The sequence below is a fragment of the Podarcis muralis genome, chromosome 5, assembly GCF_964188315.1.
Source record: "Podarcis muralis chromosome 5, rPodMur119.hap1.1, whole genome shotgun sequence".
Classification (NCBI taxonomy): domain Eukaryota; kingdom Metazoa; phylum Chordata; class Lepidosauria; order Squamata; family Lacertidae; genus Podarcis; species Podarcis muralis.
Window position 1 is genome coordinate 99,344,103 of NC_135659.1, and position 20,601 is coordinate 99,364,703.

At 50.3% G+C, this 20,601-nt stretch overlaps 1 protein-coding gene across 5 annotated transcripts in view; it reads left to right on the top strand.

The window, feature by feature from the left end:
• Positions 1 to 3,513: 3,513 nt before the first annotated feature.
• DNMT3B (DNA methyltransferase 3 beta) overlaps positions 3,514 to 20,601 on the top strand; it is a 49,901-nt gene continuing 32,813 nt past the window's right edge. For 2 of the 5 annotated variants that reach the window (XM_077929466.1, XM_077929467.1), the window contains exon 1: positions 3,514 to 3,883. The gene's annotated coding sequence lies outside the window, so the exon portion shown is untranslated. Of the gene's footprint in view, positions 3,884 to 4,390; positions 4,413 to 20,601 lie in introns of those variants that run through there. The other 3 variants (XM_077929464.1, XM_028735627.2, XM_077929465.1) reach the window with 3 other exon arrangements.

Here is a 20,601-nt window from a genome sequence, read left to right on the forward strand (position 1 = left end):
GGTTGGATAGTGTTCTCGAAGCTACCAGCATGAGTTTGACCAAACTGCGGGAGGCAGTGGAAGACAGGAGTGCCTGGTGTGCTCTGGTCCATGGGGTCACGAAGAGTCGGACACGACTAAACAACAACACAGTTATGAACGTGGATCCTGTTTCTGGCTGGACCTCCATACTGCACGGAAATGCTTCTTTGCTTGTCCTTGATTGCCCCTGCCACAATTGCCATCCTCTCCTGCCACAATAGGGCGGCATCCCACAGCCTTCGAGAACCACTGGCAGCCATCTTGGGCGACTGAAAGAGGATGACACATGTTAAGGCAGAGGTTTTCTTTTATATATTTATTGATTTTTTAACATATCAGTTCCAACAGTCATACAACATATCTACTCATCTTATACAATATTTTAGACTTCCGTCAACACCTCTGATGATTTTCCGTTCCTTATCACTTATTCTGCATTTCTTAATTTCTATATTACATTTAATTATCCTTAACTAATAATTCTCTCCATAGTCCTTTCAGTATTTCAAATAATCCACTTTACAAAACTTCTTGCAGTCCTACTAGCGTAATCTGTTCATCACAATTACTTTTCAAATAGTTTATATATTTACTCCAGTCTTCTAGGAATCTTATCCCACAGGTTTTAAATCTTTCCTTTTAATTTATCTGAAGGAGCGTCTCCACCCTCATCGTTCAGCCTGGACACTTGAGGTCCAGCTCTGAGGGCCTTCTGGCAGTTCCCTCCCTGCGAGAAGCCAAGTTACAGGGAACCAGGCAGAGGGCCTTCTTGGTGGTGGCACCCGCCCTGTGGAACGCCCTCCCACCAGATGTCAAAGAGAACAACAACTACCAGACTTTTAGAAGATATCTGAAGGCAGCCCTCTTTAGGGAAGCTTTTAATGTTTAATAGCTTACTGTATTTTAGTGTTCTGTTGGAAGCCACTCAGAGTGGCTCAGGAAACCCAGCCAGATGGGCAGGGTATAAATAATATATTATTATTATTATTATTATTATTATTATTATTATTATTATTATTATTATTATTATTAAATTCTGCATAGTCCATCAACTTCACCCTCCATTCTTCTTTCTTAATGCAGAGGTTTTCAACCTTTTTGGGTCCACGGCTCCCTTGGCCAGCTACATGCTTCCTGCAGCACCCCTGTGGGGCTCAGGAGCCCAGTTATGTCCCCCCTTGCCTGCAGAGCTGGCAGCCCCTTGCCCCTTTTCAAACACCCTCCCTTGTGGAAAGTTCCCTCAGCCTTCTCTCCCCTCTCCTTGGGAGTCCTCTGGGCAGCTGCTGCTGCTGCCCCTGGTCTCTGAGCTGCTCCCCCAGCCCCAAAGAAAGGTGCATCCTCACACTGCCCCACATAGGCCTAGGAAGCATGCCTTGGCCAGCCCCAGAGGCAGATTCACCTGCAGAGCTTGTAGCCAGGGCTGGTGCAATGAACAGCTGTGGAAGCCTTTGGGAGGCAGAGACATGAGAGGGCATCAGAGAAAGGAGGGAAGGAAGGAAAGAAAGAAAGAAAGAGGGACAGAGGCCAGTGTTGTCCGCAGCACCCTTGACCATCCTTCATGGCACACTGGTTGAAAACCACTGCATTAATGGATGAGGATAAGGTTTGCAGTGGCTCCTAGTCACAATGGCTATGCGCTACCTCCAAGACCAGACGCAACATGCCTCTGTATACAGTCATACCTCATGTTACGTCCGCTTCATGTTACGTTCTTTCAGGATATGTCCCGCGGCGACCTGGAAGTACTGGAAAGGGTTACTTCTGGGTGCAGATGCGCAAAGTGACGTCACGCGCATGCGCAGAAGTGGCGAATCGCAACTCGCGCAGACGCGGGTTGCGTTCTTTTCATGTTGCGAACGGGCCTCTGGAACGGATCCCGTTTGCAACCAGAGGTACCACTCTACTAGTTTCTGGGATCGCAAGTGAGCCAGGGCAGTGCTCTGGCAATTTGGCCCTGGGCTTCTCGTGGGCAGCTGGGGATGATAGAATGCTGGACTCGAGGGCCCTTTGGTCTGATCCAGCACCCAGGCTCTTCTCATGCTCTCAAGGCATACTTTCTGCCAAGCAGGATTTGAGAAGGAACACAGAACATCTGCCGCCTTCCACAACGCCATGCCATCCAGATGTTTTGGAGAATATTTGCTTCCGGGTTGGAAAAGGTAGTTGCAAAATGCATCCTGTGCCACGAGAGGTAGCCCCTTGCTATGTTGCAGGAGGAGATGCTGAGGCCCTGGATTTTGCCTCTTGGGTTGCTTGCAATGGAGCCCGCCCTGTCCATCACCCCTGCCCTCCTTCCTCCAGGCCACGGGTTCAACAGGGGCCTTTTAAAAGCCTGGAACTTGCCTCCTCCCTGTCAAGAACGTAGGAAGAGGCTGTGGATTAGGCCAAAGGGGAGCCCATTTAGTCCAGCATCCTGCTCTCACCGTTGCATGCGGGGAAACCAGCAAGAAGGACCTGAGTGCGAGAGCCCCACACACTCCTGGAGTTTCCCGCAACTGGGATTCAGAAGCACTGCTGTGGAGGCAGAGCAGAACCATCAATAGGCGTCTTTTCCTCCATGAATTTGCTCCAATCCCGAATTAAAGCCACCCAGGTTGTTGGCCATAACTGCCTCCTGTGGGAGGGAGTTCCATAGGTTAACTATGTGCTGGGTGTTCATATCCCCTCTGGCACCGTTTGGTCTGGCCTCGTTTTGGGACCCCTGTGTAGCTCCCCTGTCGATTGTCAGATTACAGGTAGGTAGCCGTGTTGGTCTGCTGTGGTCGAAACAAAATTTAAAAATTCCTTCCAGCAGCACCTTAGGGACCAACTAAGTTTGTCATTGGTATGAGCTTTTGTGTGCATGCACACTTCTTCAGATACCGAACGTCAGATTGTCAGCTCCCAGGGGCAGGGACCTTGGGGCTGGGTGCACTCAGAGTGGCGCATGCTTCCTAGAAACCAATAAAAACAGGGGTAATGTCGCTGTGCATTGGAAATCAAAATGCTCATGCATAGATGTTCTGGGATCACTGAAACGCGTTGCTAATGAAGCAGCCGGGAGACGTGCCTTCTCCTTTGCAAGGCAATGGGGTTACCAGAGAGCCAGCCTGCCCAGGAAAGTATTCACCCCAGGAAGCAGCACCCCCGTCCATTTCCTGGTTCTGCTGTGTGCGGACTCTGGGTTGCTTCCTCGACGAGGCCCCCACCTCCTTCCCACCCCACCCCACCCCCTGCTCAGGCCAGGCCAGGCCACCTCGCTCCCCTCCTTCCTTCGCGTCGCCAGCCTCACCTATTTTCTCCGCCTCCCTCCTCCATCCCACCCCCTGGAAACTTTTGCTTTTGGCCACCCGGGCCCTGCCGGAGGCCGAGGGATCCGGAGAGAAGCATGCGGTGGGGGATGGGGGGGCCTCTGGGAGGAGGATCTGGCCTGGGGGTGGGGAAGGCGCCCGGTGCCTCCTCCTCCCTCCCCTCCCCCTCCCCCCCAGGCCTGGCAAAATCATTCACCTGGAGACCCGCCTCCTGCGCTTTCCACTGGCCCGGAGAGGATTAGGGAGATTTTGGGCTGGGGGTTGGGAGCGGGGAGGGGGCGTGCTCGGCGCCGATCCCCTCCCCCGATAACCCCCCCCTACTACCAAGAAGGGAGGAGGGGCGCCCGACGGGACAGCAAGGGAGCCAGCGAGCCCAGGAGCGCAGCGGAGCGCAGCGCGGGGAGGGTTAACCCGCCCATGTAAACGTCGTCTGGGGCTTGTCAGTTTCCGATTCGAGACCCGGGAAAAAAAAGGGGGAAAAGGCACGCCTGGCAGCGGGCGGGCACATCAGCCTCGGCGGCAGCAGGAACCGCGGAGACCCCGACGGAAAGGAAGAGGAGGCGGGCGCCGAGGTGAGCGCCCTCGGGCGCGGGCGCAATGCTGGAGGGCGGGCGGGCGGGCTGGTGGGGAGCCCGAGCGGGGGGGTGGTGGTCCCCGGGGATCGCGCACCCTGGGATCGGGGCCCTGGGAGAAGAGCTCCCGGGGGCTTTGTCCTCGTGGGGAGGGAAGAGGAAGCCGGGCACTGGGAGGCGCACCGACGACCGTGATTCCGTGTGGGAGCTCGCCCGGGGGTTGGTGAGGAGGGCGTGTGTGGTTTTGGAGAGGCGGTAGGGCGCCCCCTCCCCACTTCCTCGCCCCCTTCCTCGCTCCCCGTGGAGTTTCCCAGCCAACGCTCGGCTGCCTCGACGGCGGCGCAGCCCCCGGGACGAGGAAGAAGCGCGCGCGCCGGGGAAGGTGGGATGCGCAGCCCGGCGGTGCGCGCCGTTCCCCTCCGGAGCTCCCTCCAGAGTAAAAGCGCGCAGGGCGGTAGCCTCGTCGAGTGTTGGGGGGAATGCCATCCCCTCGCAGGGGTACAGCCCATTCTCACAACAGCCCAGTGAGGTGGGTCCCCGCTTTTCTCCTTTTGCCGAAGGGGGACGGAGGTTTGAGTAGCCCAAAGCCCGGCCGTGACGTCGAGGCTGCGCCCCTTTCCAAACTTAGTCCCATGGAACTTATGCGGTTTTTGTAGGATCGCACTGCAGGGACCCTCTTTCTGTCCTTTTGGGGTGGGCCACGCATTGCCTGCACTGACCCCCTTCTCCATTCAATGGGGGAACCGTGGACCCCCCCCCCCGGGCCTGGCGTTTTTGCCCTCTGGGCTGGGCTGCTCAGCCTCCCGCCCCTTTCCTTTGTCCCCCGAAGCGGATTCCCCTGCGGGGCTTCCAGGTGGGAAGTGGCTGGTTCAAAACAACATCAAAGAGCTTTGCAAAAAGCAGCCCCCCCCCCGCCCCATATCTTTTCTTCTCCTCTCCATTGTGAAACGCCCCAAACCCAAGTAGGGCTGGGTTGGTGTTCTGCCCCAGTTGAGGACCAAGTGAGCTCTCCAGAAACAATTTATCTGACTTTTTACCCTTTCCAGAAGTTAAACATGTTTGATACCCAGTGGAAGTTTGAAGAGGAACTGACTCATTGTGGCAGAAGCCGGTAAAAGGGCCCTTCTGTCACATGCAACAAATCAGTACATCAGCCTTCCCCAACCTGGTGCCCTCCAGATGTTTGTAGTCCATAACATCTGGGGGCACCAGGTTGGCGAAGGCGGATGCACATCTTTAAGGAGACATAATAAGCCTCTTTGTTCTAGGTAAAAGGGTGTTTGTGTGTGTTCATATAACATGTTAAATGATGGGCTCGCACATTTTAGAGTGCCCAGCTTTTACATTTTATGCCAGCCTCCCCCAGCCTGGCACCCTCCAGATGTTGTTTACCTATTTATGTACATTTTATATTTATTTATATTTGTCAGGTTCCATCACGCAGAAAAAAAGGGTCTCAAAATGAGTTAGCAAGATATAACACTATAAAGTGACCATGTTGGCTATGGGGCTGATGGGATTTGTGGTTCAGCTGGAGGGCCTAGCTTGGCGAAGGCGGCTTTTAAGCCATGCCACTGGCAATCGTCTGCAAGGGGAAAGTTCACAGAATGGTTAGAAGCCCACGTGCACAACCCATGTTTGCAATTTGAGATGGCTGCGATGTGGCCCATCTCCCCTTGAAGACACCTAGGTGGAATGCACGGCTTTGAGAATGGCTGATTCATTGGGAGTTCTTTAAATCATCCATTTACTGATGAATCTTGCTGAGGTCTATGGAAATTTCCTGTGCAGAAAGTGTCTGAAGATTTCAGAATGAAGGGGTGTGTGTGTGTGTGTGTGTGTGTGTGTGTAACTCAGAAGATCATACTTGCATTGGTTGTTTACTAACTTTTCTGCAATGGACACATTGATGAGAGTTAGAATATAATCACTCTTGATATTCTCAACAATACCGAAATGTGCATTTGTTAACTCTTGAAACCTTTGACCACATTTTTATTCACAGAAGTGGGGTGGCTACATCCTACGCCCACATATTGATAAAACTGCTGTACAATGCTAGTCTTACTCAGAGTAGACCTATTGACGTTAATGGTTGTGAGCGACTCAAGCCCATTGATTTCAACGGATGGCATCCAGCTAAACAATTCCGCTAGGGAACCTTTGAGTCATCTACTTTACCCCCATGCCCCCTAAATATGGGTTTCCCCGCAACTCTTTGGATAAATTTTTAAGGTGGCTTGTTTGTGCTAGTGGAACTATTTGACTAGATACCACCTGCTGGGTCTACTCTAATTAGCTGAGTGGCTCCCAAGCCCTCTCAGGCCACCTCCCCCTTGGTTGCAGAAGCTCATCCTCAGGGACCCCTGCCCCCCAAAAGCATTATTCAAAATAGTGATTTGCACCCCCCTAAGAAATAGAGCAACCCAATACAATTCAAAACAGCAACCATTAATTGCACATTTATTCCAACTCCAATTAGAACTAGTCTGTTTAATTTAACTCAACAAAACTGATCACCTTGACCCAGAGCTACCAGCTTTTAAAAGTCTGATAGTGATTGACACCTCCAACATTCACCCCCCCTCAGTGCCTGCCTCTTGCCTTTTAGCACCCCCCCCCCCAGATAATCCCACAGCCCCCATCTTACGACTGCATGCCTTGGGAACCACTGACTTAGCTGGATATTACAACCCACATATTTTGCCTATCTTTTGGGCATTATTTACACAACTCTCCATCCATCTGAGACTTTTCCATTGCTACTGTTCTGCGAACGGAGGACAATCGGTTGCAGAATAATGGGGGGGGGGCCTGACTCAAACATGGCAAGGCTGCCGCGGCTGGTCCAAGCGGCTACCATCTTGCTTAAGAGAGCTTGCCACTGCGACTGGGGCTTACGTTTGCAGGCCAGGTTCTTAAGGCTGCTGCGAATGTCCCTGGGTGTTTCTCTTCTCTATGCTGGGGGGTTGACAGCCGCGCCTGGGAAATGGTGGCGCCTGACGTGATGTGAGAAAGCATGAAGGCCTTGCCCGCCAGCGGTGCATTCGCGCATGCCACTTTTGGTGTTGTGAAGCAGCCTGCTTGTGCCGCAGCCATTCCTCGCTGGGTTGTGGTGTTTTAAACTCCGCGGCTGCAAAATCTGGAAAAGGAGTGTGTTGGCGCTGGGGGTGTCGCTTTGGACAAAGAGATGTGCAATGCATGCACCATCTTGTGACTCCAGGGTTGCAATCCGCCCTGGAAATGTATGTCTGAATTGGGTTTTTAGCCCACCAGGACCTTTCTAACACTCAGAGAAGTCTGGGTGCCATGTGTGCATTTGAGACCTCCCCCTTCCTTATCTTCTCAGCCAGGTTGCACTGTTTGTCCAGGCCGATGTGGCCTTGTCCATGCGGGAGGCCCAGGACAATGGCCCTCTCCTTACAAAGGGCCTGAGGGAATTGGTCTTGAGGCTAGATAGCCCTTCAAATGGGCCTGCAAGCTTTCAACACTCATTTTACCTGAAAAGCTGGCTCTGGGTGGTTGTTCTGTGTATGTTTTCTGTGAATCAACAGCCGGAAGTAGCAATACTTCTGAATACCAGTTGCTGGAAGCCGCTGCAGGGGAGAGGGCCGCTCTTGTGTTCGAATCCTGCCTGTGGGCTCCCCCAGGCATGGTTAGCCACTGTGAGAAAAGGTTGCTGGACTCGATGGGCCATTAGCCTGATCCAGTGAGCTGCTCTTAAAGGTAAAGGGGCCCCTGACAGTTAAGTCCAGTTGCGAATGCCTCTGGGGTTGTGGCGCTCATCTCGCTTTATTGGCCGAGGGAGCCGGCGTACAGCTTCCAGGTCATGTGGCCCGCATGATTAAGCCGCTTCTGGCAAACCAGAGCAGAGCACGGAAACACCGTTTACCTTCCCGCCAGAGCGGTACCTATTTATCTACAGTGGTACTTCAGGTTACAGATGCTTCAGGTTATAGACTCCTTGCGGGTGGCGCTGTGGGTTAAACCACAGAGCCTAGGACTTGCCGATCAGAAGGTCTGCGGTTCGAATCCCCGTGACGGGGTGAGCTCCCGTTGCTCAGTCCCTGCTCCTGCCCCCCTAACAGTTCGAAAGCACACCAGCACAAGTAGATGAATAGGTACCGCTCCGGCGGGAAGGTAAATGGCACTTCCGTGCGCTGCTCTGGTTCGCCAGAAGCGGCTTAGTCATGCTGGCCACATGACCCAGAAGCTGTACGCCGGCTCCCTCGGCCAAGAAAGTGAGATGAGCGCCGCAACCCCAGAGCCGGCCACAACTGGACCTAATGGTCAGGGGTCCCTTTACCTTTACTTTAACCCAGACATAGTACCTCTGGTCAAGAACTTTGCTTCAGGATGGGAACAGAAATTGTGCTCCGGCGGCGTGGCGGCGGTGGGAGGCCCCATTAGCTAAAGTGGTACCTCAGGTTAAGAACAGTTTCAGGTTAAGAATGGATCTCCAGAACGAATTAAGTTCTTAACCCGAGGTTCCACTGTACTTACACTTTGAGGTGCTTTCGAACTGCTAGGTTGGCAGGAGCAGGGACCGAGCAACGGGAGCTCACCCCATGGCAGGGATTCGAACCGCCAACCTTCTGATTGCCAAGCCCTAGGCTCTGTGGTTTAGACCACAGCGCCACCAGTGCCTTTGATAAAAGGACTGGTTATGCCAACCTGAGTCTAAGCTGCTTGACTTAGATAGCATCTCCCATTCTCTGGGAGCAGAATGTGTGTCTTGAGCAGATATTAGCTGGTGGTTAGAGGCAGTGAGCCATTCCTGAGTTAGGGGAAGGAAGAGGAGACGACGGGAGTTCTCTAAACGCTCAGTTATAAAACAGAAGTTTCCTGGCGCTTGAGGCCTTCCGGTAATGATGTAATTAAAGAAAGAGGGTGAAGGAGGGAAGGTGGATAGGAATGGAGCCACATCCTCTGTTAGAATGGCGAGAGGTGATGCTCTGGGAAGTCGCGTGTCAGAAAAAGAGAGAGCAACAGAGATAGGGGGAGAGGTCTAGGAGAGGCAACATTGCTTAGTCTTGGGGGCTAGAGGGCTAGGCAAGATTGAAGCAGGGAGTTTAGACGCAAGGGGTAATTTTCACTTTGCATTTGTGCAACGTGGGAATGGTCACGTAATGTAGAGCTCGGGCCCAGGCCCTGGTTCAAGCTCCAAGTCTCTGGCGGTGATTCAAACAACAATGCTTCTGAGCATGTGGGGAGTTCCTTCATCACTACGGTGGGAGTCTCAGCCAAGCTGGGTGTCAGTGCTGCCAAATTATCATGGCTAAGGGTCTCCGCTTGGATTAGGATGGGTTGTGCATTATATCAAGTCCCAGCCACTCCCACTGCAATCTGAGGATGCAAAAAGTACTGAAGGGCTGTTTTGATGATAATTGATTACGGATAATGCATGTGCTATGCTTTGAACACTCCAGATAGCACACATCGTTTGAAATATGAATGCTGTCCTTCCAAATCCTGAAGGGAGCTAAGAACCACAGCAATAAAACCAATTAGACAAAATTATACAGTGGAACAAACAAACCTGGGATGCAATTAAAAGTGGCCGACCGCAGGAGAGCTTACAGCCAAGTTATTGTTGTGATGGTTAAGGATCTGCGACAAGAATGCTTGTTGTCCACCATTTCCTTGTAAAAACAAATTAGACACTGCTCATAAGTTTATTTCCCACCATCAAATGGATCTTGCAGAAAAGCACATTGTAATATATGCTCATCCTTAGCTGTGACTGGGGACCTGAAAAATCTGTGTATAAAAAAAAAGATCAACATGTGAATTAAATGCATAAGAAGAATCAGGTTTCTGGATCTAGTAGAATCCCAAGATCTGTCACCCAGAGACTGATGCAAAAGATCCTAAGCTCTGGAATTTTTGTTTCAGGAATTTTGTAATAGTGCTCAATGTCCTTCCACACATAATTCCACTCCTGGTTATCCCCAGGTCACTTAATATGAACAGTATAATTGAGGGAGGGGTAGGAAGAAAGGAGGAGGCCAGACTCTCCCCAACTCTTTCTACTGATTGGGGGAGAAGCTTGGCTTCCTTGGGGGCTGCACCAAGGTGGACACAAATTGGTAGCTGATATCCACCGAATTCACCCAAGATCCTTCATGAATTATTCCAAACCTTTTGCAAATATATTTTGAGGATGCTGATATTAGAGTTTGACACCATTGCTGCTTCTTCCACCAGTGAGTTCCACAGGTTGTTTGGCCACTGCAATGACCCAAATTCTTGATTGAACTGACCTGCTTTGCCACAGTTGGAACATTCAAGTCCCTGGATGACACATCAAAGCACAATGCTTTTCAATGGAGATGGCGAAGTTTAAAGCCATTATTTGTTCTAAGAGTGGGATACAATTCTTCTTCTTCACCCTTCATCATAAGATCTCTTTTTTAATAGTCATCTGTCATTTTCATTTTACAATAAGGACAATGAATAATGATCCAAATACACATTTAATTTCAACTTTTCCCTGCCCTTTCCATGGTTCACTTCATTATCTTCTTTTCTACTACATCTTCTAATTAATCCCTATCTTTTCATTGTCTCATTTTCTATATCTCCCTAGTTATTACTGCTGAATTTACTCTGTCACGGTTAACTTTTTAATATGCTTACAGTAATATTCCAAAAGGGGCGCAGGTGGCGCTGTGGGTAAAACCACAGAGCCTAGGACTTGCTGATCAGAAGGTCGGCAGTTCGAATCCCCGTGACGGGGTGAGCTCCCGTTGCTCGGTCCCTGCTCCTGCCCACCTAGCAGTTCGAAAGCACGTCAAAGAGCAAGTAGATAAATAGGTACCGCTCCGGCAGGAAGGTAAATGGCGTTTCCGTGCGCTGCTCTGGTTCGCCAGAAGCGGCTTAGTCATGCTGGCCACATGAACCCGAAGCTGTACGCTGGCTCCCTTGGCCAATAAAGCGAGATGAGCGCCACAACCCCAGAGTCGTCTGTGATTGGACCTAATGGTCAGGGGTCCATTTACCTTTAATTTTCCAAATAATCTACAAAACATTTTCAATCTTCTTTAAATAGCTTCCCATCTTGATCTCTTATTCTAGTCAATCTTGCCATTTCTACATATTCTATCAGTTTAATCTGCCATTCTTCTTTTGTTGATATTATACCCTCTTTCCGCCTCTGGGCATATGCCATTCGAGCTGTTGTAGTTGCATACATAAAGAGGGATTAATGATCTTTCAATACACTTTCATCTGTTATACCTAGAAGAAAGGGTTTTGGGCATTTAACCAATGATTTTTAAAACATTTTTTTCCAGTTCATTATATATCATCTCCCAGTAAGTCTTAACCTTTTTGCATGTCCACCACGTATGATGAAATGTACCTTCTTTTTATTTACATTTCCAATAGATATCTGCTTCAGATTTGTACGTTTTTTCTAATTTACTTATACCACCTATAAATTATTTCCATGTAATTCTACCTTAGTGTGTAACATGCTGTAAATTTCAAATCCTTTCCCCATAATTTTTCCCATGCAGACAACTCTTACATTATGACCTATATCTCTTGCCCAGTGAATCATCGCTGATTTTACCAGTTCATCTTCCGTTTCCCGTTTAGATAATAAGTTGTACATTTTGGACCTTCATCATAAGATCTCAGGGCGGTTCATAGAATAAAATACAAGATAAAAACACGAGGAAATAACTAAAACAAAACTGGCAAAACAATAACACCCCCTTTCCCACAGGCACATATTAGAAGGCTGTAGAATATTAATCAGCCAAAGGCCTGGCTAAAGAGGAACATTTTTGCCTGGCACCTAAAAATATACAGTGGTGCCTCGCAAGACGAAATTAATTCGTTCCGCGAGTTTTTTCGTCTTGCGAGTTTTTTCGTCTTGCGAAGCACGGTGTCGGGAAAGTTTTGGAAAAACTTCAAAACTCACCAAAGTCTTCAAAAACCTCAAAAAGGAGGTGCTTGGGAGGGAGGGAGGGAGGGAGGGAGAGGCAGGCGCAGGGCATGGGAGGAGGCAGGGCAGAGGTTGCTGCCTGAGCCCCCGGGATCGGTTCGGCTCGCCTTGCTCCGACCCTTTGCACTACAGTCGGCGCCGTCTTGCTGCTGCTGCTGCTGTCGCCGCGGTAGTCAAAACTCCTACCGGCCTAAAAGTTGTCTGGTGCAAAATCCCTTCTGCAGCAGCAGCCCGAAAGAAAGTGAGAGCGCCAGCCAGCCAGCTGCCCGCCGTGGGAGGGAGGGAGCGTCGGCGACAGTGGATGCCTATTGCCCCTGTTGCTGCTGCAGCCGGCCAGCCAGCCAGAAGCGCGCGAGTGGAGAGGGGCGCATCCAGCCCATTGGAGAGGAGCGCGGGGGCGCGTCCCTGGTGGCTCCCGAGCTGACCTTGCCTGGCCCGGCGCCTTCCGCGCTGCCAAAGGGCGACTCACCTGCTGCCTGCGCTGCGCCGGGACTAACTCGAGCGGGGCGAGGAGAACACACACTCGCGCGCACACACACCGAGAGGCAAACTTGCTGCAGCCGTCGCGGGGTTGGAAAGCGCGGAGATGCAGGTAGGGGGCGCCCCTCGCAGGGCGAGCGCTGGAGGGCCCGGGCAGGCGCTCTTGTCACCGCAGGGGCGCTGGGGGGGGGGGAAGAAGGAAGGAGCCCCGTCCGAAGAGCCCCGGAGCCTGGCCTCCCTAACTGGGAGTTGTGGGGAGGGAAGTGTGCGCGCCTTGCTATTTTTCGCCGAAACAAAGCTCCCTCTCCCTCAGAACCCGCCTTCACGCGTTCTTGCCCCTACGGAGACGCACACCGCGTGCTATGCGTTGCTCCTCGAAGTCAAGTCGCAACTGTATTAACGGTTTTAAGAAAAAGGAAACAAACTTGCAAGACGTTTCCGTCTTGCGAAGCAAGCCCATCGGGAAAATCGTCTTGCGAAGCAGCTCAAAAAACCCTTTCGTCTTGCGAGTTTTCCGTCTTGCGAGGCATTCGTCTTGCGAGGTACCACTGTATAAGGAATGGTGCCAGGCAAACTTCCCTGGGGAGAGCATTCCACAAATGGACTTCTGCTCCTCTGTTGAAATGAGCATCATTTCAGCATCTCATTGACCCCTGTGGAAACAGAATGATAACATAAGAACCGTGTGTGGATCAGGCCCAAAGGCTCATCTGGTTGGCCACTGAGAACAAGATGATGGACAAGGTGAGCCATTGCCTGAACCGGCAGGATCCTCTTTTCTTCTTAAGGCACCTGTGTTAATCTACAAAGCCCCAACCAACTTGGGACCAGGATGCCGCAAAGATGCTCAGCTCTGAGATACCTGAGTCAGGTATTTCATGGCTGCATCCTCTTCTCACAGTGGCCCACCAGATGCAACCAGCGTCGCTCTCCTGGCAGAGATTCGGCAGAGTCCTCTTCACCTTTGCCTTCCAAAGGTTTCTTGAAAGATCTTTATATGCCACTGGGCTTATACAGCTGTTTAAACCAGTCGTTTTATGGCGGTAGTAATAAACGAGCTGGCGGTAGAGAAATGCTTTTATAAACAAATAAACAGACGTATTCTAGGAGGAGGAGCAGTTGCAGAGTGGAGATCCTCTGAAAGGAGGGCAAAGACTTGTGGCCTGCCTACATAAATGCTCTCAGCATCAAGGACAGGGGTCAGCAACGTGTGGCCCATGGGCCGGATGCGGCCCACAAAGACTGTTTTACTGGCTCACGAGCCGTCCCCAAACTGAGCCACCTGCTCAGTGAGTCCCCCAGCGCAGCGCGGCACGGGGGCTCTCCGAGCGGTGCAGGAAATCGTGTCTGTGCATGCGCAGATACAGGAAATTGCATTGCGCATGTCCAGACACTGAAAAATGCTTCTGCGCAGGCGTGATTTTTGGCACCTGGGCATGCGCAGAAGCCATTTCTGGCACCGTGGACATGTGCAGGCGCGATTTCTGGCATCACACTGCGCCAGTCTGGCCTACGGACGATCTCCGTGGGAGTGATTTGGCCCATGCTGACCCCTGATCAAGGAGGACCTCCTTTGCAGTCGTGGCCAGCTGAGCAGGACTTGCGTTCCTGAGTTTCTCTCCCCTTTTCCTTTCCACAACCTCCATGTCACCCCTTCTTCGTGCGCCCCCCCCCCAAACACAGTCTCTGGCCTGACCCTTTTCCTCTACCGACTCCCGCTTGCCCTCCTCCCCACCTCCTTGTCAAAAGAGTCTAAATTCTGTTGCAAAGCCTAGTTAATTTGGTTCCAGAACAAAGCATGCAAATTAAGAGGTGCATAATTGTTGCTGATTTGCACAATTTAATGAGACTGTAGCTGCTGAGGTTTTTTGTTTTTTTCAAAAGTGCCTGGCCTTGTTTCCAGAGAAGGTCTCTGCCTGTCATCCTTGGCAAGGGAGGAGAGGCTGGCGTGGGTTCAACTGCTGATGGTGATGGATGCTGTGTGTGTGATGTTTGGGGATGAAGTGAAACCCACCAAATTAATTCAGACATTAAGGCCAAAGCTGGGATTGTGCTGATTTCTGTCCCCTTGACAGATCGTTTTCTTCTGCTGGCTGCTTTCGGGGGGAGGGGGACATATTAGGAATATATTTTTGGGTAGGAGCACTGTGAACTCCATTCAGATCTGGTGCTCAAAGTACGGTAAATTCCTGTGCTCAGGATTCTTTCATTCTAAATGTATGTCTTTTGCAACAGGCTCTGGTTGGCGGATCCTAGTAAAAATCAAAGGAGATCCCGCAAGCCTGAAGTCTTGCCTGTTCCTGGTCTGAGCAGATTAGCTGCACTTTAACCTGGGGGATCATATGGAAATCCCTCCTAGCTCTACAGTGGTGCCCCGCAAGACGAACGCCTCGCAAGACGGAAAACCCGCTAGACGAAAGGGTTTCCCGTCGCGGAGGTGCTTCGCAAAACGAATTTCCCTATGGGGTTGCTTCGCAAGACAAAAAAATCTTGCGCGTCCCCGCGGGGTTTTTTCGCTCCCCCCCCTTTTCCTAAGCCGCTAAGTCACCTATCAGCTGTTCCGCTGATAACCCGCTTAACAGCTGATCGCGAAAAGCCGCTAGACAGCTGTAGCGCTAATCCGCTAAGCTGTCAATGGGCTTGCTTCGCAAGACGAAAAAACCGCTAGACAAAGAGAATCGCGGAATGGATTCTTTTCGTCTTGCGAGGCACCACTGTACTTTGAGAAGCCAGGGATCGGACCTGGGATCTTTTCGCCTGCAAGGGAAGAGTGCTAACCACAGAGCCACATCCTTTGTCTTTCCCATAAGCACTGTTAGTATGCGTGAAACTGGTCACTTTTTACTTAGAATGCCAGTTTCTAATAAATCAAGTTACTTTCATTTTTTTTAAAACAAACATGTAGATGTATTATCGATTTTTCAAGCAACCAGATTTTGTTTGTGCACCAAAAATCCCCACCATTTTAACATTTTCAATTATTCTGAAAGTGGGTTTACAGAAGAAGCCATTCAGTAGCAGAAAGTGGTTCATTTTAGGGAACCACTGACATGTTTTATAACGTGGAGAATGCTAGTGGCTTTTCTAAATACGTTACGGGCATTTAAAATACCGAACTACTTCTAGAAGTGATCCGTGCACCCATTTTCCTGCTGGACTGTGGTTCCAGCTGTTGGTACTTTTGAGCCCAATGCGCCATGCGCCGCTACATCCCAGGAGCGGACAGTGCTCTCTACCAAAAGGTAGATATTTGGAGAGGAATGTGGGGTGCTGCCCCCTTCCTGTGGAGAGGCCTTTCTTCCTCAGACAGACCTTGAGCCTCTGCAAGCTCCACAACCAAACAAATGCAGAATTGCTGCATGGGCAAAAAATGATCTGGGGGCTTGTGGGGTGGATTCCTCCCCAGCCTCTTGTCTTGAGCAATGGCTTTTTCTGCCTGCCCACTTCCACCTACTCTCTGAAGACTGGAGCCTCTTAGGAATATTAGGGGGGTGGGCAGGCAAAGGACTAGACCATGTGAAAAAGGAACATACAGTGGTACCTCAGGTTAAGAACTTAATTTGTTCTGGAGGTCCGTTCTTAACCTGAAACTGCTCTTAACCTGAGGTACCACTTTAGCTAATGGGGCCTCCCGCTGCTGCTGCACCGCGGGAGCACGATTTCTGTTCTCATCCTGAAGCAAAGTTATTAACCTGAGGTACTATTTCTGGGTTAGCGGAGTCTGTAACCTAAAGCGTCTGTAACCTGAAGCATCTGTAACCCGAGGTACCACTGCAATATTTTAGCTGCAGTTCATTCATTTTCAGCTTTGTATTCTTGCTATAAAAAAGTGTGCCTAGGCACTCCGTTGTTGCGCCCATAACCTCGGTTTAAGGTGCCCTTTAGCTCCTGGTTTTCATATCTCAGTCTCTTACTTAACGCTGGTTGGGAGGTTTCGGGTGTCCCGGCCATTGCCGGGATCTGGTCCCCAAAATCTGGTCCCCGGCACTTATGTCTGCCATGCAGAGAGGCAGGTGGGAGGCGGGTGGGCAAGGCTTGGGCAACCCTCTTCCTCCTCCAACACCTGCACCCTCTCCCTTCGACTTGCACCTCCCTTGTTCCTCTGTTGGGGCCCCAATTAAACAAATTCAGCCAGAACTTGCTAAATGGCAACCAATTATTTCTGCATCCCTTTGAAAGGATCGAGAGGGGGCAGCTCTGCAAGGACAAAAGACTGGGATTAACTCTGGAGAAAGGAGGCGGGTTAAGAAAGAGGCAGCAGCCCAGGTTTCTGGTGGGGGCAGCTGCTCCCTCCCCCCAAAACCTAAGACCATAAGAACAACCTGCTGAATCAGGCCAGTGGTCCATATGGCCAGCATCCTGTTCTCACACTAGTTGACTGGATGCTCCCAATGGGAAGCCCACAAGCAAGTTTTGGCTGGGGAGGGCGGGATATAAATAAAATTTTATTATTTTACTATTATTATTATGAGCTCAACAGAGACTTTCCGCCTCCTGTGGTTTCCAGCAACTGAGATTCACAAGTATTGCTGCCTCCCATTGTGGAAGCAGAGCAGAGACATTGATAAGCCTCTCTGCCTTTCTTCCATGAATTTGTCCAATCCTCCCTCTGTCCAATTTGTCCAATCCTCATATCTACGGGACCGCCTCTCCTGGTCTGCCCCACAGAGGACCTTAAGGTCCATGAATAACCATAGTTTAGAGGTCCCGGGCCCCTAAGGAAGTCAGACTATCCTCCACCAGGGCCAGGGCCTTCTCAGTGGTGGCTCCGACCTGGTGGAATGCTCTGTCCCAGGAGACCAGGGCCCTGCAGGATTTAACCTCCTTCCGTCGGGCCTATAAGACAGAGCTATTCCGCCTGGCTTTTAATTTGAATTCAGCCTGATCTTTTATTTCCCTTGTCTTCCCTCCCCCTTCCCTTTTTTGAGACCCCACAGCTAATTCTCCCCTGGTCTCCTCGCTGGCCCAAGTAGGACTAATTCAGCCAGCTAGCCCTGGGGATTATCTAATGCTTATTAGATGGATTTCCCCTAAATTGATTTCTGAACTTTGAATTTTATTGTTATTCATGTTTTTATACTGTGTTTTAAATTTGTTGTTAGCCGCCCTGAGCCCGGTTTTTGAACCGGGAAGGGCGGGATATAAATAAAAATTTATTATTATTTATTATTATTTTAAAGTTGGTGGCCCTCGCTGCTCCCTGTGGAAGCGAGCTCCATAGCAGCCAGCTTTCAGGATCTGTCGCTTTTTGATCAAATCACTATCAAGCCAGAATCTGAGCTGTAGCCCTTCCATGTGTGCCTCCCCACACCGCCCCCGGCCCCTGTCACTTAATTTTTTTAAAAAAAGATAGTTATAAGGGACATGGGTTAAACCACAGAGCCTAGGGCTTGCCAATCAGAAGGTTGGCGGTTCGAATCCCTGCAACGGGATGAGCTCCCATTGCTTGGTCCCTGCTCCTGCCCACCTAGCAGTCCGAAAGCACCTCAAAGTGCAAGTAGATAAATAGGTACTGCTCCGGCGGGAAGGTAAACGGCGTTTCCGTGTGCTGCTCTGGTTCACCAGAAGCGGCTTAGTCCTGCTGGCCACATGACCCGGAAGCTGTACGCCGGCTCCTCGGCCAATAAAGCGAGATGAGCGCCGCAACCCCAGAGTCGGCCACGACTGGACCTAATGGTCAGGGGTCCCTTTATCCTTTACCTTTAAAGATAGATCCCATCTCGGGAGTTGGATGACCTGATCCCGAAGGCAGCTGTCTGTATCCTTTCTCCCCAGAGCGCCCCACATCTGTTTGTTCCTCTTCCCGTGTGATTTTTTTTTAAAAAAAATATTTATTAATTTTCCAACATATATTAAACACAATACATTGCACAATACACAAACAAACAAACACACTTCCCGTGTGATTCATTGATGGAGCCAGCCAAGTTTCCGGACTGCTCTCTGAGCCTGCACCTGTTCCAGGGTTTGGGGATGGGGTGGAGTAGGATACAATAGATTCCCATGAAAAGATAAAATGAGGACAATGCTACACACCTCTTCCAGTCAAAAGGTTGGTGCACACAGGTGTTATCGCTCTCAGGTGGGTGCCTGTGCAAATGGAGCGTCCCAGGCACAGCCGTGTTTTCCAGGGGAGTCAGTCCACATGTTTGCTGAGCAAAGAACTTGAGGGATGTGCGCGCATGTGTGAATTGGGCAATTTGGGTGTTGGGCAGGCCAGACCACCCCTCTACCTGCTGCCTTGTGTCTGTCTTCTACACCTGAACTATTGGGCTAAGGCAGGGGTCAGCAAACTTCTTGAGGAGGGGGCCGGTCCACTGTCCCTCAGACCTTGTGGGGGGCCAGACTATATTTTGAAAAAAATAATAATGAACGAATTCCTATGCCCCACAAATAACCCAGAGATGAATTTTAAATAAAAGGGCACATTCTGCTCATGTAAAAACACACTGATTCCTGGACTGTCTGCGGGCCAGATTTAGAAGGCGATTGGGCCGCATCCGGCCCCCAGGCCTTAGTTTGCCTTCCCATGGGCTAAGGCAACTGTTTCATTTTGGAATCTTTAAGATAATATTTCGGTTTCCTGTTAATTATGTTGCTTTGAACGTATGCTTTATTTTTGACTTTCTTCTGCAGTGTTTTCTGGATAGCTTTATTTGATATTTTAATGTAGGTTGTACACCGCTTTGAGGTGTTGTTCTTAAAAAGATAAAGCGTTACAGAAATGAAATTAATAATCATCGTGGTCTGAACTGAATCACAGAGTCCCTGCCTGCAGCCTCCTCTGAATCCATGCGCTTCAATTGCACTACTTGCCTCAGGAGCAAAAGGCAGAGATTGCAGCAGAATTATCTGCTCTGCAAGGGAGACTCACTGGAGGGATAAAACCTGAGCAGCAGATCATGCAGAGATACAGAGGGCAGCTCCTTTTCTAAACACAGTAGCCTTTCTTTAATTCTTTACATTTTTCATGGGACACACAATCCAGGGCTTTGTGTTTTCTCCCTTGGGGGAACAGCGCTTTCCACATGGTCAGGGGTAGTCTCTTCCTCAACCAGCACTTCACACGTGATTTGGCTGAGCCCTGGAACTGAAAACAGAGTTGGGTCCTGGTCCTTGCATTCCAGACGAGTCACCTCTCTTTGGAGGAAAGCCCCTTTGAGACTGTTTCTGGTCGTCTGCCTGATTTACAGGCGGGGCTGTGTGTAGCAGGGTGGGGTCCCACATGCCCAGGCAGCTTCCTCCCCCATTGTGTCCTGGGTCTGGGAGCAGATGTGCAGGATCAATGAGATTTCAGTAAGCAGCTGGCTGGCAGGTTTACTCTACCCTTTGTTGCAGAGAGTGCAGAGCTCCAGAGATGAAGGTCAGAGCCGAACAGGCATTTGTGGGGAAATTCTGGCATTTGCAAGGATGCACACAACACGCAGAAATGGGAGGCATCCAATGTTGTTTAGTCGTGTCCGACTCTTTGTGACCCCCTGGACCAGAGCACACCAGACCCTCCTGTCTTCCACTGACTCCCGCAGTTTGGTCAAACTCAGGTTCGTAGCTTCGAGAACACTGTCCAACCATCTGGTCCTCTGTCGTCCCCTTCTCCTTGTGCCCTCCATCTTTCCCAACATCAGGGTCTTTTCCAGGAGTCTTCTCTTCTCATGGGGTGGCCAAATTATTGGCGCCTCAGCTTCAGGATCTGTCCTTCCAGTGAGCACTCAGGGCTGATTTCCTTCAGAATGGAGAGGTTGGATCTTCTTGTAGTCCATGGGACTCTCCAGAGTCTCCTCCAGCACCATAATTCAAAAGCATCCATTCTTCGGCGATCAGCCTTCTTGATGGTCCAGCTCTCACTTCCATACATCACTACTGGGAAAACCATGGCTTTAACTATACGGACCTTTGTTGGCAAGGTGATGTCTCTGCTTTTTAAGATGCTGTCTAGGTTTGCCATCACCTTTCTCCCAAGGAGCAGTCGTCTTTTAATTTATTGACTGCTGTCACCATCTGCAGTGATCATGGAGCCCAAGAAAGTAAAATCTCTCACTGCCTCCATTTCTTCCCCTTCTATTTGCCAGGAGGTGATGGGACCAGTGGCCATGATCTTAGCTTTTTTGATGTTGAGCTTCAGACCATATTTTGCGCTCTCCTCTTTCACCCTCATTAAAAGGTTCTTTAATTCCTCCTCACTTTCTGCCATCCCACCAGATGCCAAAGAGAAAAACAACTACCAGACTTTTAGAAGATATCTGAAGGCAGTCCTCTTTAGGGAAGCTTTTAATGTTTGATGGTT